Here is an 18,840-nt window from a genome sequence, read left to right on the forward strand (position 1 = left end):
ATTTTTTCGAATTTGATTTATTTAATATTTTCTTTACTAAAATATGATACAAAAAATAATAAAAATAAGAAAAAGTAAAAAACAACGAAAAAAATTTAAGAAAAAAATAAAACTGAAAAAAGATAAAAAAGAAATGAAAAAAAAAATAAAAGAAAATTAATTATAATAATAATAAAATAAAAAAAATTAAATAATTGCCGTCGTCGTCTATGATGAAATCCTTGTCGTGGTTGTAGTTGTTGTTTTTTTTCGGGATGTTGTTGCCGTCGTTCCTGTCGGTGTCTCATGTTTCCTTGCAAGGCAGGAGACCGAGTAAATGCGATTCTTTCCTTTGGAGAATGCCGTCCTATCAAAAAGAAATTTGTTATTGTTTTATTAATTTTGGCAAAAGTTTATTAATTTCAAATACAATTTTTAATGTTTATGTCCACCCTAATCAGTTCATTAAAAATCCGAACAAGGTCCACCCTAAATAGATTTCACTGCATGAACATCGTGAACATTGAAACATCTCTCTACTTTTATCAACATATATTTACACCACTATTAATACTTACAGTGCGTTTAGTTCTCCATAGTTTGAAGAACTTATGTATATCGCATTCCATCGTTGAGGTTATGTTCATGTGCATGTACATGTTCAAAGAGAAATATGTATATTAGCATTATTTTGTTTATTTTAATATTCTTAAGGTGCAGGTCGAACTGCCACAACAATCTGCTAATACTTACGTGGTAAAATAAACAGTTTTAGGCACTTAAGTTTCACTTTTTCACAATTTTTGGCAGAGAGCACAGATAAACACACAATTTTCACCGGCTTCAAGACGCAAGTGATGAAATAAAAGAAGACGAGAAAAAACCGCGCGCGTTCTTGCATGTTCCCTTTTGTTATTTATTTTGTGTTGTCTTTCCCCCTTACCGAGGGTACGAATTTGCTTTCGAAAACATTCTTTATGTCTATGCATTCTTTATGCCTTCTAATAGAAGCGAGAAAGTCACGCATCGAAAACGTCTACCTGCGAACGTTTTCGATGCATGAATTTCTTGCTTCTTTTAGAAGGCATAGAGAATGCATGAATTTCTCGCTTCTATTAGAAGGCATAGAGAATGCATGAACTTCTCGCTTCTATTAGAAGGCATAAAGAATGTTTTCGATGACAAATTCGTACGCTCGGTAGAGGGGGAAGAGACGAAGTTAATGCCGAACCGATTCCCGATCGTTCGTTTTTTCACGAAGCGGACTATGCATTCTCTATGCATTCTAGTAGAAGCAAGAAATTCATGTATAAAAATCGTCTGTCGGCGAACGTTTTCGATGCGTGAATTTCTCGCTTCTATTAGAATGCGGCATAGGCCGCTTCGTGAAAAACGAACGATCGGGAATCGGTTTGGGTTTCATTCCATATTTTTCTGTGCAAAAATATGCATGATAGAACCATTCTTTGTGGAATCGGTTCCACTAAGCCTGCCAGGGAAGTAGTGAAGAACCAGTACTATGTTGCAACCACTTCTACAAGGTCCGACTGGGCAGTTCTCGGGTCACACACAGATACACACACCCACACATCCCCCCGTTCCGTGGCACGTAATTCAATTTCGAACTGAAGTTAAAATTCAATTAAAATGAGTCAACTTGAGCGTAATGCAATTTCAGAGCCAGAGCCAATGCCATTAGTGAAATATTAACGCAAAAAAAAGAAAAGAGCAAAGTGTTGGAAAACAGTACGAAAGAACCCAACGAGAACGTTGAGAAATAACCGGAGAAAATCAATGGGTCGATGTGGAATGAGTGGAGGGTGGTTAAATGAGGAAAAGTATTGCATAAAATATGGTTTAAGCAAAGGGAATCGATCAGCTTTATGTACGCACGAAATTAACGCAAAAAGAGTACATTTCCCCATAAATTATTGCAATTGAATGGCAGCAAGAGATTGATTGAAGGAAGGATTGCATTTCATGGCACATTTATTATAGAGTGGTAAAAGAGGATTAAATTCTCATTGGCTTAATGGTGAAATAAAAGGAAGAGCCTTCAATGATTATTCTTCTACAATGAAAAGTACTGAACAAATATACCCACCATAAGTCAATCCTTAACACGTCCGAATGGGAATATATTTCAATCTTTTAAGCAAAGTTTGTGCTCCGTAAATGTTGTGTTCTTACTAGTGGATATATGTTGGTATACTCCACGTTTATTAACTCAATTTCCAGTGAAAAATTCCCCTCAACATCTCGAGCATCTATGCAAAAGAATAAATATTTATTTGAACCCATATTTCTCGAGCATTTTCTCCCTCAATTTTTCTAAAGAATTTTCCACCTTCTCGTAATCGTAATTTGGATGGTGTGCGAGCGGGGAGCTGCAACTTTTCTTTCTTTCATTCTTTCCCCTTGGCTTCCCGCAGCTGCTCCACCCACCAGTTTTCGACCTACTCCCCTCCCACCCACTGTATCTCTTGTTCACTTACATTTCCTTATTTTTTTTTTCTGTCGGTGGTGGGGGGTTGCTTTCTTTCTCTATTTCCGCTTGGCTCGTTATGTAAGCCATAAAAGCTGAAATAATGCGCCTGCTGCCCTGGCACACGCCTAAAAGTATGCTATAATTCAGGCACACACCAACACACATGCGAATGGAACTTTCTATATACATATGTATATGTACGAGTATATGTGTGTTCATGTGTGTGTGTGTGTGTGCAAGTATGTGACTATAAAAAAATGAAATTATTAAATTTTATGTAGCGTAAATTCTTTATGGCGGAACAAAAATAATATCCGAAACCGAAACACAAACAAAAACAAAAACAACAATTTCCTTACACATGAAGAAGTTGCAAGAGGGAGGATTGGATTTTGTATTTTGTTAACCCATTGCTGAGGATTATGTAAGTGGTACAGTGAGTGCTGCTCTCTAAGCGAACGCATCATCTCTTTTGTAGCTGGACAAAGTTTTCATATATTTCTAAGACCATTACAGCTACTGTCTCTTAAAGTTCCTGTAAGTGGCTGTTTTTAAATATTTAAGATAATTCTCAGGCGAACATTTAATAATGGAATTAGTTCTGTAACAAGTCATAGATAGATAAAGAAAACTTGTTAAATATTTAGGCTTTATATCACATTTTGTTTTATGCATTTCGTATCTTTTAGGCGGGTCGTCTCCTATTAAATCTGTAAGCATTCTAATATAGAAATTCCCATTTACAGATCTCTATTAATGGTTGAAGTTACATAACTTCTACTGACACAAAAAATAAATTGGTTCGGGTAATAAGTGAAGCAATGAAAACCTTTTCGTCTGACATTGAAAAATGCGCGGTCACGTTTTTTTTTTCTCCTTTCTTTTTCCACTCCCCACTTTATGGCTCTCCTTCCTCCAACCACACCTCTGCCGCTCCACCCGCATGCCAGCTTCCCCTCTGACGTACTCCTTCACTCATTTTGGCTTTTGTTTGATTTCGTTTCGTTTTATTTTAGAGCGCATATAATTTTTGTTGTTCTTCTTTTCGCTGAACTTCGCAGACGAAATTGTTTTTGTTGCGCTTTGGGTCGCTCATTCGTACAGAGAGAGAGAGAGACTGTGGCCCCACTCCCTCCCCCTCTCTCTCTCTCTTGCAAAATGTTTATTTATTTATTTCTTTTTCCTTTTATCCTTTTTTTTTTTTTGCTGGAGCACATTCTCTTTCTCTGTTCTGGCTTTTGTTGTTTCTGGTGTCGGCATCGCTGCTGCTGCCATTGTTGGGGGCCGACAGCAGCAGCAGCAGCAGCGCTCGTGACTTGCTTTTTGTGGCTCTTCCTCTTTATGTTCTTCTTCTGCTTTAGTTGTTGTTGCTGTTGTTGGAGACCATTAAAACGACGCAGCATAATGGCAGCGAGGAACAGCATCGGACAGAGGGAATGGGAACGAGACAAAAAGCGAAAACGCAGCAGCAGCAACAATAAAAACAACAACAACAAGCGGCAGCAAAGGCAAAAACGAAGAAGTAAGATAAATAAGAAAGGATAGACTGACATCGAAGGAACCGAAGCGAGCGATACCCTGAGGGAGATCCCTCATTGAAGTGGTGGCTATTTGATATTTGATATTCGCAAATGTCATCAAAGAGATGGTTCCAATCTAATTGAATTATTTGACTATATGAAAGTAAACGAAATATCTCACCTTTCCTGTGAAACTCTTGAAATATGCATTAATATGGTAATATACAGTAGTATTCCGATATTTGCTTGCAAATATTACCTTCAAATCATAATGCCCTGCAAAAGAAAGAGTAGCAGGATTGCAGGAGTAAGAGGGATGCCTTTCTGGAGAGAAGACGAGCGAGCATTCACATAAATTAAACTACCTGTCGCTCCAGTGGCGTGTTGCTCTGCCCCTCTCCTTGCTGCACCTTTCGTACCATGAGACCCCCTCCTTGCCATCCTATAAGTAGGTTCCACCGTCATGTGCTCAAAATTAGTTTCATCTTCTTTCAATTTCTTACATTTGACTAATCATTATCTTAATTGCTTCTCTCTCTGTTCTTGTTGCTCTCTTTGCAGGTAAGTTTCCTTCCGAAGGCGGATGAGAAGTGTAAGGTGCAGATACAGTAAGTACTGCTAGATAACTGCCACATAACTATCGTAGGTCACGCCATAGCACTGGTCTATGGCTAATTAAAACCCATATATTTACACTACATGTACATACATATATGGTTTATTGGTATGTATATGCATGTGCCATATGAATTCTCCAAGCGAACATTTTCGCATGTTGCATGCAATTTGCAATGCATTTTATTACATGCCATGCAGCACCTCCTTCTCCAACACTGCAACACAAGGCAACAACAACAGCCCCTTCTTGCAGACTGAAACCGTTGCCGCAGGATATTCTGCGCATCCTTAACATTGTAGAGCAGCACAATCACAAAGAGAGAGAGAGAGAATTCCCACTCAAAAATGCAAATAAGTTGCAAACTGCATTTACCATTTTTGCATATCGAACAGTGCTGTACATTGCTTTAAGTGCTTTAAAGTAAAAAAGAAATAACAGTGTTGGATGAGAAATGAAATGCCAGATTGAAGGGGAGAAAGGGAATAGAAATTTGTAGGTAGGAAAATAGCTAAACAGGCAAATGGATACAAGAGTACATTCAACATTCAATAGCGAAACTATATTACAGTAATATGACAGAGAAAGAGATATATATACCATTTACAGTGTTGCACAGGTGCATCAGGAGAAGAAAGTTTAAGTAAATCAGTGTTGCAAAATAGTTGAAATCATTTTAAAATAACTTTAAAAATATGAAAGCTAATAAATGAATAATGAATCAATTTTCAAATGTTCTTCCCACTCTAAAATTTAGTGGAAAATTCATATAATTTATTAAGTATCAGAACTTCCATGCTGTTCAAGCATATTGGCTTTCAAATCTTCCCTGATGGAAACATTTTCACACATCAATGGACGAGCACGCCGCCGTACATGGAAAAGGCTGGAATGGTGGCAAGGGCAGGGAACGGGAACGAGGACGAGGCCAAAGCTGTCTGAAATTATGCCTAATTGAAAATGCATTTTAAAGCAGGCAGGCAGCCAGCCGTGGGGGCGACGACTCCTCCACCTTCTCCCCGCAACCCTATGCCATGCCATACCCTTCTATGGGCTCTCGTTGTCGTACTCCTCCGGCTCCAACTCCCGCTTTAGAGGCACTCTTCGGCAATGCCATGGCCAACAGAGCTCTGGTTCCTTCTGCAATAATTGCCATTGGGGCCCGGACACGACTCCGAGCCCCGCCCGCCTGTCTGGCACTCGAGAGAGAGAGAGGTTCGGATGAAGGCTGAAGGCTGCTGCCACTGAAGGCCGCATTCTACACACTCCAACAACTTCTGCCACTGCCACTGCCGCATCAGACTCCTCTTTAGCTCCATGCTGCTGCTGATGCTGCTGATGCTGCTGATGCATTTTGTATAGGGGAATTTGCAACTGAAATGCATTAATCAATCATTCATTAAATCAATCAATCAATTTATGTATTCCTCGCGGTTTTTCCTCTGTTAAAACTCCTTCTTTCTCTCTCTCCCTCTCTCTCTCTGTCTGTCTTTGTACTGGCTTGAGCGTTTTGCCAGTTTTTGATTGATTGCCATTAATAACTCATTTTTTTCCTCTTTGCTTTAGTTTCCATTATTTTCCTCCGCGTTTTTTTTTTCTAAAAATTTATTTGTTTTGCTCGCTTGCTCGTTGAGTGGGTTTTGATGATGGAAAACTAGAGGAAAACCGTAATTGGATGGGGACTCGGGGATCTCTCAATGTCCGCTTGATTTGAAAGCAAACAAAGCACACAGTTTGTGAGGGTTTTCCTCTTAATTTAAAGCATTTTTTGTTGGGCAATTTTAAGCAAAACCTTAAAGGTCACTTCTTTTAGTATTTTGAAAGTTCTAAAGTATTTTGTGACATATTTATAGATATTTACTTAGATACATGGAAACTGCTTTGAATCGAAATTTGAAAATATTAAAAGAACCAAAGATGGGGTCTTTGAATACTCGTACTGTAATGCTCCTTGAATCCTTTTGGGCTGCAGCATCCTCTATCCTTTCCAATTTATGGAGTTTCAGGTTTTTGCTTTAATGAAAAGAAAACCCAATGAGCCTTTTTCCCCATCAAAAATGCTTACAAATATTTCAAGAAACTAAAGTGAATTTTGGGCCAAAATAACAGGAGTGACTGTCCCCCTTCGTTTTCGTCCTGTTCTGTGTCCTGTGCAATATAATATTGTAGTAGCAAAAACAAAAAGCGGGGCGAAAAACAAGAAAAGAAAAACTTGCACAGGGTTTTTAATAACGTGGAAAACACAAGGAAAAAGCAAATATTGATGCAAGCCGCAAATTTCAATTAAGAACAGGAAGAAGAAGCAGACAGCACAGCGACGACGCCGGCAACGCCGCCGCATCCAACCGCAGCAGCAGAAGCAGCGAAGCCAGCGACAACGACAACGACAGCGGAGCAAGAGAAAGAGAGAGAGAGAGAGAGCGAGCGAGCGAAAAGCCGAGCGAAGAGCGAGTTGCTGCTGAGCAGCAAAAGAGAGGAGCAAACGGAGGAGCAATGCAGTGGAGAGTCGAGTCGAGTCCAAGCTTTTGATGTAATAAAATAACGTATACGCCGGGGCAGCCGCCGTCGCCGTGTCACCCCTTGCCGACCACCCAACACCACTACTCCACCCAACAAACCGAAGACCGAGCACAACAATAAGAGCAATTTAAGCCACAGGAATGTGTGGTCCAAGGGGCTGGGTGGGTGGTAGGCGGGCAGACCGGAAGAGGAACAGGAAGAGCAGCAGGAACAGGAAGGAACTGAAGCGAAATAAATGGAAGCAAAGTGAAGCAACCCAAAACCCCCAGCCCCTATCGACTGTAGCTGATAAAAACAAAAAGCAAAAAACAGGACCTTCGAGACAACACCCCCAAAAATAATTATAGACAGCCTCCACCCTACCCCTTCTGCGCGGGAACCATATGGAGAACGGAAGTAAAGCGCAGATCAAGCAAAATAAGGAAAATATTGGGAAAAAGGCACTAAAAGACTTTAATCTGTGCAAGAAGCAGAGGCACAAAGCAAAAGTACACGAAAATTGAGCGCAAACTCGCAAAAATAGCGGAAGAAAAACCAAGAATCAAGGAAGGAAGGAAGTGAAAGGAAAGGAAAGGAAAGAAGAAAGCGATAAAGAAACGAAGGGAGAGAATGAGAACGCGAAGAAGTACGGCAGAAAGAAGGAAACAGGAAGACGGAAATGGCAGGAGCCCGCAAGAAAAGCGGAAGTAGGAATATTAAAATAGAAGCCCCAACCCCATGCCCAAAAAAAAGTTGGATGCCCGAAGCGCAGGGCCAAAGCGCAAAGGCCGATGAAAGTAAGGAGCAAAAGAGACAGGGCGAGAACGAAAGCAGCCGACGACGACGACGTTGCCTGACTCCCGATGACATGACGAAATGGGAAGTTGTGTGCGAGTGTGTGTGGGTGTGCGAGTATCTGTGTGAGTGTCTGTCGCGTGAGTTTGCACAACATTTTGCTACCCTTGGCTGCTGGCTGCCTGCCACCCATGCCTGCCACCCCCTCGTGCGCGTGGCGAGGCGAGGCGAAGCGATGCGAGGCTGCTGTCTCTGTCTGAGGCATATCGATTTTTTTGACGCCTTCCTCCTCGGCTTTTTCCAATTCCTTTTTCTTTTCTTTTGCTTTTCCCCCCTGGTTCTGGGCGCGTCTCCCAGGAAACGTTTTTCATTCTCCAAGAAAAAAAACGTTGCCTTGTTTTGATTGCTATTTTTAGATAGAGAGAGAGAGAGAGAAAGAGTGTAGAGTGTCAATGAACCTGAAAGAATTGCAATTTGTTAATCAGCACTTAAATTAACTCCAAACTTTCGACGCAACAAAAGTGAAAGAAAATAACAGAAAACAGAAAAAGAATTTATAAAAAGGGTAGTAAAATGTGGGGAAAATGGAGTAGCATAAAAGGAGTTAAAAAGGAAGTTCCAAAAGAGTGGCAAAAGTTTTTTTGTTTTTGTGCTTAAGTGGCAGCTTCCGCTGTAGACAAGAAGTTTCCATTTTGTCGCCCCAAAGAAATTGCATAACAAAGGGGAAAATGTGTGTGGAGCAACAAGGCGCGGAGCGGGGCTGGGCGGGGTAGAGAAAGCTTGGAAAATGTCGGAAAATGTAGGATATTCAGGGCAGGCAAAACAATTGTTGCAACACACACAAATGAAAGAAAAACTTGCTCATCAAGTTGTGGCAGGAACCCAGCAGCAGGATGAATGCAATGAGTGGGCGTGTAGTCGAGTGCGATGGGATGAGATGGGTCCTGAATGAAGCTGCAACGTCATGCCGCAGCGCGTGCGAAAGTAAAAAGGAATCCCGGGATCCACAAAAGGAAATGCTCTCGTGTCTGGGACTCTCTGGAAACCCACGAGACTCCAACCTGAAGCTAAACGTTTCACGCTGTCTGTGCCCCACTGCTGCTCCCCTGCAGCTCCCCTGCTGTCCGTTGCTGTGTGTGAAGGTTGACATTATGAACTTGAAAGTTGTACATAGGAAAAAAAGCAGCAGCAGCAGTGTCAGCAGCAGCCGCGTTGACAGCTGGAAAGCAGCGTGAAATTGTTATGAATGAATGAACCACCACACACCCCTCGCACCCTGCCACGCTACAGCCAGTGTGTGTGGCTGCTGCTGCTGCCCCACCAGGTGGCGGCTATTGGTTGGTTAGTTGCCATGCCACCCGCCGAAAGCCACTCGACAAACGCCATTTTTGCGTGTCAGCAGCGGATACAACAATTTGTATGATATACATATATATTTTTTTTATTATTATGTTTTGTTGTTGCTGTGTGGGATTTTGTTTTGTAAACAAATGTCAGCTGTGGGGGGCTACGTCATCAATTACGCATGCAATCGACATGGCCACAGAGCCACAGAACCACAGAACCGGGGCCGAAACCAGGTCAAAACTATTGGCCAGCAAAAATTCGCGCCAAGAGAGTCGACAGTTTGAGCGAAAGAGAGAGCCACAGAGGGATGGACAGCAAGAGTGAGAGGAGGCACGACGAAGGACGACTGTTAAATCACAAAACAAAGCACCTGCCGCGCCGATTGATTTCGCCTGGCCAAGCGATGAATGAACTCCACACACACAAACACACAAACAACACACACACACACTTAGACACAGAAGCCCACGCATACACCCACTACGTGGCTGCAATCCCACAGATTCATTCATACACATTACTCATACGCCGCGTGTTGCAACAGCAGCACCAGCAGCAGCAGCAGCAACATCTGCTGCTGTGGCCCCATAAAAAAAGGGAAGAACTTTTCGGCGGGCAACGTTTTTTGGGCCAAACTTTTTTCCCACGGAATGCAGCCAGTGCTCCATGGGTCCCGTGGCCGTGTTTCATGGCCGTGTCCGTGTCCGCGTCCTGGAAGAGTCCCTGCTGACTGCCTGACCTGCTGCTGCTGCTGCTGCAGTGTCCTTATGTCCTGTCCTGTCCTGTCCTGTCCCGCGCTAAAACGTTGTTGCTGCCCAATTTTCCCCGAGAGTCGAGGACATTTGCACTTTTATTTTCAGTCACAGTTTCAGGCGGCGAGACTACTGTTGCCCCAATCCGCGAATGAATTGGGGTGTCCTGGCACTCGAATAGGGTATGTCCTTAATGCAAGGCCATTGGTGGCCATGTGCAACAGCTGCCATTAAACAAAGGAGCCGGGAAATCAGAGAAAATGTCTATGGTGGCGGGAATATGTAGTGTGAAAACATCCCAAAGTGAAACCAAAAATCAACGCAGATCGAATACCTCTAGCTGCAAGAGACTAACACTACGAGGTATCTCCGTAGTCGACAGCCAAACTCTTGGAGTTCGTAGTTGCTTTGGCTTTGCCTTTGGCCAGACGCGAAATTTGAATTTTTATGCAGCGTGCAGCAGCAGCAGCAACAGCAGCAGCAACAACAAGGAGCATGCCGCAAAAGTTTGTCGACCTATATAAACGTTGGCACTCCAACACCCTCGCTGGATTGTACCGAATCCCAATCCTCCCCTGCCTGCACCGCCCCGGCCCCCCCGTGGCGGATACGTGTAATGCAAGTTCAAAGGAGTCAGTCGGCAGCAGCAACAACTGGAACTATTTGGGGAGTCACGTATTCGGATTTGGAATGCAACAACCTGTTGTCTGTGTCGGTGTCGGTGTCGGGGAAAAGTCCTGCACCAGTGGAGGAGTTGTAAAAGAAATGTTGTTGGTTTTCCTCTTTCCTGTTGCTGGGATATCCTTGAGCGCCAGTGAAAGTCAGTTGCGGAGCGAAGAAACTTTTCTAATTGCAGGACAATCAATATCGTATTTGGCGAATATCTAAGGGAGGAAGAGAACCACAAGCCACCCCACCCACCCCCATTCAATCAACACTCACCCCTGGATTGGATTCTCGCACACCCTCCTCCACCCATCCTCCACCCTTACGTACCTCCTCATCCCCCGAAGATTGTTAGCGAAAAGAAGGTGCGGCCCAGGTTAGGAATGTCTAAGAAATGGCCCGGGGGTGACGGTGGCGGCAAGGTGCACGTGCCCACCCCCAAAACCTATAGAAAGCAACCACTGGCCCCCCAACCCTTACAAAGAACATCCCCTCCCGCTCGCAACCCCCTTCCATTAGGTGGTGTGGGGGGTGAATATTTTTGGGTGGCGCTTTTAACAAACGATAGCAATTTAGAGAGATGCCAGAGGTATGCAAATTTATTGCCGGAAATGTAATTTACAAAATACGCTGCAGGCAAAGTGGAACCCCAGCGCCGACGTTGAAGCCAGCGCCAAAGCCAGCAGTGACGCTGATAGCAGCAGCAGCAGCAGCAGCACCGCCGACAGACATTGCAAGCTGTTTTTGCATTTTCCTTTGTCCTGCTCCTTCTTCTTGTCATTTTGGATGTGTGGGTGGGGGAGCGGGAGAGCGGTTGTGATGAATGTTGAGGTTGGACCCGCACAAAAAACTCAATGGCAAGGGGAATGAGAGAGAGGCAGAGAGAGAGAGCCTTGAAATTGAAGAAGACAAAAACCAAAAACTAAGTGGGAGCTAGCCGATCAGAGGGGGCCATGGGGAAGAATACCAGAGGGAGGGAAGTAGATTGGTAAAGAGATGGTGGTGGTGGTGGAGAGGGTCGAGAGCTTGAGTGAGAGTGGGCGAGTGGGTGGGTGGTGGTAGGGCAGCTTACAACGCTTTTACATTACACAAACAATCAATGCAACGCATGCGCCTCACCAGAGTGACAGAGAGAGGTAGAGCCCATAAGAGCGGTACAGTGGAGAGCCCTATGAGTGGAAGAGCAGCATTCTGTCAGCGAGAGAGAGAGAGAGAGCAGCTGCACCAACTCTTTCTAGTCGTGAAGAGGAGAAAGGCAGATGCAAGCAGCCCCCAAATAGCAAATAGTAATGAGGTGGGGCAAGGACCGTCCCCCGTCGGTGGAGAGGTAAAGCGCGGGCGAGGCGCAGAAAATGAAAAAAAAAAAATAAAATAAGAAAATTGGCAACGCGACCAGACGCTGCAGCCGCCAAAGAAGATGAACGAGAAGTAGAATGCAGCAAAGCAAAGAATGAGAGGCAGCAGGCGGCAAAAAGTTGATGCTGCTTATGCAAAATGCGCAGCAAAGGGCAGCAACAACAACAACAACAAGAGTATTGAGCAGGCGAGACAACAAAGAAGACCCCAAGCAGAGGGGCCAAAGCAGCAATAAGCAGGAGAAAGAGACGGCGAAGGCGAAGGCGAAGGAAGGGAGGCATAAACAGAGACAACGCCAGCGTCAGCGGCAGCGACAACGAGCCGAGCCATGTGCAGCGCAGCGCAGCGGAGCGCATATGAAGGCAAAGCCAAAAGGCAAAGCGCAAAAGTGCAGCGACTACGACGACCGACCGACAGCGCGCGACCGAAGCAGAAGCAGAAGCAGCTGCTCGACTCGGGAACCGACAGTGCACAGTGGTTGAACAATTTGTTATAAAGGAACAACAATAATAAATCAATAAACAAAGTATCCAAAGTGCAGCTAAAGGAGAAATAATATAGATGTAAATATAATCAACATAAGTAGGATCCGATTCCCATATAATCTATGTACATATATTTTGTTGTGCTGCCACATTTCATGTCACATCTTTAAGCCAAACTTTAGCAATATCCAAAATCAATAATCAATCAATCCATCAGTCCCACTGTGCAGACTAAGAAAGTGCTAGAGCAAGAGCTGTCCCTACACGTGTATGCACATGCATGCATGTGTGTGAGTGTCAGCGCGTCGGCGGCGCAGGAGGCATGCAATGGCATAGACATGACTCTGGCCGTGGCTGCGGCTGTGGTTGTTGCTCCTTGCCCTCCGCCCTCCCAACCCAAGCCCCAATCCAGAGCCTGGTCTGCCTGTACTTTTCGCTTTTGGCATTTTGTGGCGATATTCGCGAAATGCGCGCAGCACACACAGGGACAGGGACAGCGACAGACAAAAGACGAAACAAAGTGCAAGACGCACACGAGAATAATTGAATTTTATTACATTGTTTGAAGAGGCACAACATACAAGAGAGCGTGAGCGACAGAGACAGACAGACATAGAGAGAGAGAGTGGGAGAGGGAGAGGGAGAGAATGTATGCAATCCACCAACATATGCACAAGTGTATGTATGTGTGGTATGTGCGCGAGTGTGACAGCAACCACCAAGGCTAGCTGCAGCGACGCCAGCGCGACGTCAGCGACAGGCGGCGGCGGCAGTGGCGAGCGCCTCGAAGAGAATAATGACCCCAAAGGCTTGTCGATTGACTGCTATTTTGTGCATGCGTGTGTGTGTGTGTGCTTGTGTGTGTGTGTTCTCTCTCTCTCCCGCTCTGGCGACACTGCATGCCAGTGTATTAGTGTTGTTGCAGTTTTTGTTGGAAGAAGAGCAAGAAGTAGAAGCAAAGGCAAAAGCAAAAGCAGCAGCGACAGCAGAAGAAGAAGCCGGCATATGCTGCGGCTCCCTCTCTCTCTCGCTCTCTCTAGGTCTCCTCCAGCCGCCCCACCACCCTCTTGCAGCTGCAGAAAAGAGGTCGATGATGGGTGGGTGGGTGCTATTGCGCGGGGGTGTGGGGGCCTTGTCAAAGGCGTAGACACGGGCGTAGTTGTGGTCCAAAGAGGGGCTGGAGGAATGTTAGAACTCCCTGAAAAAGAGCGAGAGCGAAAAACACGTTTCAGCAAAGACAACAAAAGCGAATCGAACCAAAAATAAACAACAAAATGCACAAAGGAAAAAACTCTCACAAAACAAAAAAGGAAATAAGCTCAAGGAAAACGAAAAAAGACGCAAAAGAAAATCCAAATCAAAATAAATAAATGCAAGACCAACAGCTGCCCCTGGAATTTCCATGTCTTTGTAGTTTTTGTACCTTTACGATGAGGGTATTACGATATCCAGCAGATGTTTGCCAGTCACAGAAGAATAGATGTATCTGCCTGATCAGCAATTCATATTCATGTTATTTTGGTTCTATATCAAATATCTGTCATAGCAACAATCCATCTGAACTTCTGAAGATAATCCAATGCGAAGGGGAAGATCGCAAACACAACGGATCTGCAAGGGTATCCCAATCTTCACTTCCTTTCGTGAGTTTGTTTTGTTTTTTGTCTTCGAGGAAATTATAAAAGCATTTCTCTCTCTGTCTCTGTCCCAAACGACAGCTTCGCAGATCTCCACTGATGATGCTTCTTTTTCTCCTTTTATTATTGTTGTGTTTTGGGGGCCGAAATGGCGAAGCAACTTTGCTAAATCATAATAATAATAATAAAAAATAAAATTGCCAACGAAAATTCACTCAGAGAGAGAGAGAGAGAGAGAGGAGAGAAAGGCAGAGACAGAGATAGCCTGAGAGCAGCAAAATAATAATAAAACAAAATTGAAATTTGTAATGAAGCTACTTTTTCACTCCACACAGATGCACGCATACTTTGGTGTCTCTCTCTCTCTCTCTCTTTGTGTGCATGTGTGTTTGTGTGTGTCTGTGTGTGAGGGGGCGGAAATTGCCTGGTCGCTGGAGTAGAGAAAGAGAGAGAGAGAAAGAGAGCGAGAAGAGTGGAGTTGTGGGTGTACCGGCCACCAGGGGCTGGCTTAATGGGTGGCATGAAATATTGCCGGCTAAAGTTTTTTTCCAAATGAGCAAAAGCAAAACAAAAACTCTAACAGAGAGGATGAGGCAGAGAGTGAGAGAAAAAGAGATAGATAGAGTGGTGGGGGGTCCACGAGGAAGTTAAAGTTAAAGGCAATTCAAGGAAACCAATTTAAATTGAGTTTGATCATCTTTTGCCCCATCTGCCCATAACGATGTCCCAATATCAAAATAAATTGCACCAATATTCCCCCTCGTTAATTCCAATCAGTTCTATTTGGATTCCAGGGAAACTCTCTATAATTTGGCAACTATATCAATAAAAAAAAAACTGTAATACAAAATTCCTAAAACGGTTTATAACAACTTTTGTTCCACTTTGTATACAAACACAAATTCTTTATTATTCGAAAAAAGCTCTGGAAACAAGAAATATACCACACGGAATTTCAGTCTCCTTGGGATTCATCATCCTTTGAACATTCCTCAAGCAGACCCAATCTTATTAGGATTGAATATCCGTCCTGTCCTTAAAACATTCACCACCGAAACGAGACCCAATCGTCGTGTCCCAGGAATGTTTGGCCTTATCTAGATGGAAGACTTCTCAGCCGAACCGTAATTTCACCATCTCCTGCCCCCCACCATTCTACCTATCTCTTTAGCCTATCTAATCGATCTCTATTTCTGCTCTCCTTCTCGTTTCAGGTAAGTAACTGACTGCTTATCGAGATGCTCTCAAATGCTCCGAGCCGTAAGTAGCCTGGAAATATGCAACAACAAAGTGGCCGAAAAAGAAAAGATCAGTTATCAGAATGCCAATTCCCAAGACATACTTTTCCAACCAGAGAATTTCCAATGGGGAACGGGGGAGACAGGCAAAGAAATTGAAAAGAACTTGACTCAAAGAGAGGGCAACGAGAATGAGTTTTTGGGAAGGGGGCGTCGCATTATTGTCGCGTCCAAGGTGTATTTAAGCAAGGTGAGGCATTGCTTGGCTAGCGCTCTCACAGTACAAAGTCACTTAAGCGGTTCAATCCACGTGACCCAAAGAGACTCAGGGAATGGGTGAAGCTACCCTCGAGCACAGGAATGCCTCACCTTGTGGATAACACACCTTTGTCGCGTCCATGTCCGCCTTGAAGGGAGCATTTTTTGGAGTTGTTTCTTTAGTTTTTCCTCTTCGTTGTTGTGGTCTCTCTCTCCTTGCTCTTCTTGCGTTTTCGTTTTCAGTTTTTGTTTTCTTTTCCCGCTGCTTTTTTTTTGTGCCTTTTTCGGTTTACCGCAGTTATTTTTTACTACCTTTTTGCCGTGGCAACCACACAGATACGCACACACACGTGCAGCTGTAACAAAGAGCTGCTGCGCTGACAGCGACGTAGCAGTCAGCTGCGCCGCTTACTGCTCTGCTGGCGTCAGCAATGCCGGTGCTATGAGTGTTTTCGGCTTGATTCGGCTCTCTCTCTCGCATAGCGCCCATAATGGCGGCAAAACACGTTTTTGCTGCTGGCTTGTCTTCTTCGGCTCTCCAGCTGGCGCTCGCATGCGCTCTCTCTCAACATTGCTCCACCACCATTACCATCCATTGCCATGCCATGCTCTGCCCAACCCAGCCAGCGGCCTTCTCTCACTCACACTTGCACTCGCACTCACACTCGCACTCACACTCATACTACGCCAGAGAGAGACCTCTTGGGGAGGGCAACGTTGCTGCTGCTGCCTTGTCGCCGCCGTTGCCGTTGCCGTCGTCGTCGTCGTCGTATCTGTATCTTTTACGCTGCTTACACTCCACGTTCAGATTCATTCTGTAAACGCGATTCCTCGAGGACGTAACGTGAAACGTTGGCCAAGCGCGCTCTCCGCCAACTGCTACACAACGGTTACCGAGCGGTTCTTTGTCTCAACATACTGCTCCTGCTCCCCCAATACTACAACTGAAACTACTCCGTCGTAGCCGCAGCCTCAGCCGCCCCCGCGTCGTGCAACAATAACAACAACAACAGCAGCAACAGCAACATCATCAGCAGCAAAGGAAGAGAGAGGAAGAGAAAATCGCGTGCTAAAATTGTTGCCCAGCGTGATAGTTTATCTCTTTGCCCTCACTGTGTGGTGTAAGAGTGTGTGTGAGTCTCTGCTGTGTGCGTTAGTGTGTGTGCAAGTGTGTGCTCCCCCCCCAATGTGGTTGTGTGTGTGCGTAAATTCTTTAACTAAAATTGATTGTTTATTTCCGTTGTTGCAACAAAAAAGCAGCAACAACAATGCTTCATAGATAACAAACAAAAATGAAATTTGGGGCAGTTGCCAATTGAAAAAAACAAAATGTGATTTCCTTATCAGAGCAGAGCGCACTAAAACAACAACAACAACAGCAACAGCAACAAAGAGCAAGAGAAATATAGAGAGAGGGAGATAATAATAGCTATATATAGTTTATATAGTATAGTGTTTGCGAGGCAATCGGCTCTCGATCGATCATCAACGGAAATAAAATTAAATTAAAATTTCAAAATGTCATTCCAAAAGCACAAACAAACCACAAAAACAGCAAAATTGTTCAACAACTAAAACAAAAATACCTTAAATAAAATAAAATAAAATAAAAAAATAATTATTGTGTATATAAAAAAAGATCATCACAAACAATTTAATTGTTTAATTGTGTTGTGGAAGCATAAAAGTAACAACAACAAGAAAGATAGAAAGAAGAAACAAAAATTAATCATACATATAAATAAAAAAATATTAAATATTCAATAAATACGTAGTAGGATAATAACATACTGATTATTCCGTGCAATCTATTTCTAAAATAACAAAAACAAAACGAAAAGCCATAAAAAAACGTATATATGTATATGTATTTTATATATAACTGATAACTGAAGAACCCGAAGAAGAACGCAAAAAACAAGAGCCAGAATCAAATTGAAAACTGATCAAACTTGCCACAAAGACACACAACATAACCCCCTATACAATACCATATATATCCAAAGCAGCTTTAACTGGGAAATCCTCTTCTTGACAACCGAAACGTGATAAAAAGTGAGTAAGATCTAAACGATTGGAGTGGAATTACCAGAGTACCTGGAGGTTATTAAAAATCCATTTGGTTCTCAAGGCAAAAAGCATCAATCACTGAGAGATTTAAGTGAACTTATGCAGATTATTATTGATCGAATTTCCACCACCACAGGGGGTAGAAAAACCGAAAGAAATAGGAATACAGGGGTAGATAATAAATCCACCCTTGAAAATAGTTGAGGAATTTCCAAGGAAATGAAATACTCTTCTCTACGAGCTTTTACCTAAAGAAGGGAATCAAATAGATCTTCCAAATCGCATTGAGGTTATTGATTTTAATTTAAAGAAAGTTTTGTTAATGAAAATCAAAAGCCAAAGCCAATCCCATGCCCCCCAAACAACCAAACAACCAAAATACCAAAAGTCACTGCAGGAGTCGTGACAATGGAGTTTCCTTTCAGATTTAAAGAAGTCGAAGGTTGTGCGACTGCTCTCAAGAATCTCACATTTTGTCTGTCATTCAATGGAACTTCAATCACTCCGGAGACCGAGATATAATCAATAAATGTGCCCCATGTGAAGGCCAAAAGGGGAGCTGGAGCAGGGCGGAGGTTGGCAGATGGAAGAACAAATAAATCAAAGGAAAAACAACAACAGCATTTTGCATTAAAATCAAAGCGAAGCGAATTGAAATTGAATTGAAGACAAGATAAATGAAAGAAAAATCAAATAAAATAAAAAAAGAAATAAAGAAACGCTCTCTGGCATTGATTACACTTGCAAAACTCGCTTTGGACATCCGGGAGAACCTTTTTTTTTATGAATAAATAGATCTGTGGCCCTCCCCACCCGTTGACCCCTGGTTAGTGCTAGTGATTTTGTTTCTATTAATAATTCATTTGCTTAAAGCGACCATAGCATGCAATACGTACATTTTTTTAATGTATTAATTAAGTTTAGCGCGTTGGAAAAACCGAAATGAAGCCAAAATAGAGAAGAGATTCGCATTATATATTTCGCTCTACTTTATAGATAGCGAGTGTTTAGCGTTGCATGACGCTTTGCTGATGATGAGGCATGCACCATGCACCAACGTGCACAGGGCACAGCAAATTTGTGCAACACATCGCTGCAACAGAGCGAGAAATTAGCTTTACTTTTCGTAAAAAA

General features: G+C 43.3%; 1 protein-coding gene and 1 long non-coding RNA gene across 2 annotated transcripts in view; one reads left to right on the forward strand and one right to left on the reverse strand.

The window, feature by feature from the left end:
* Positions 1 to 18,840, forward strand: part of LOC111064872 (DNA N6-methyl adenine demethylase) — a 99,170-nt gene that overhangs the window by 44,235 nt on the left and 36,095 nt on the right.
* On the reverse strand, positions 285 to 1,057 carry LOC111082937. Its single transcript, XR_005968055.1, has 3 exons — positions 733 to 1,057; positions 558 to 587; positions 285 to 346 (listed from the first exon to the last, which is right to left on the reverse strand). It is a non-coding gene; the product is annotated as an uncharacterized LOC111082937 (long non-coding RNA).

The sequence above is a fragment of the Drosophila obscura genome, unplaced genomic scaffold, assembly GCF_018151105.1.
Source record: "Drosophila obscura isolate BZ-5 IFL unplaced genomic scaffold, ASM1815110v1 contig_208, whole genome shotgun sequence".
Lineage (NCBI taxonomy): Eukaryota > Metazoa > Arthropoda > Insecta > Diptera > Drosophilidae > Drosophila > Drosophila obscura.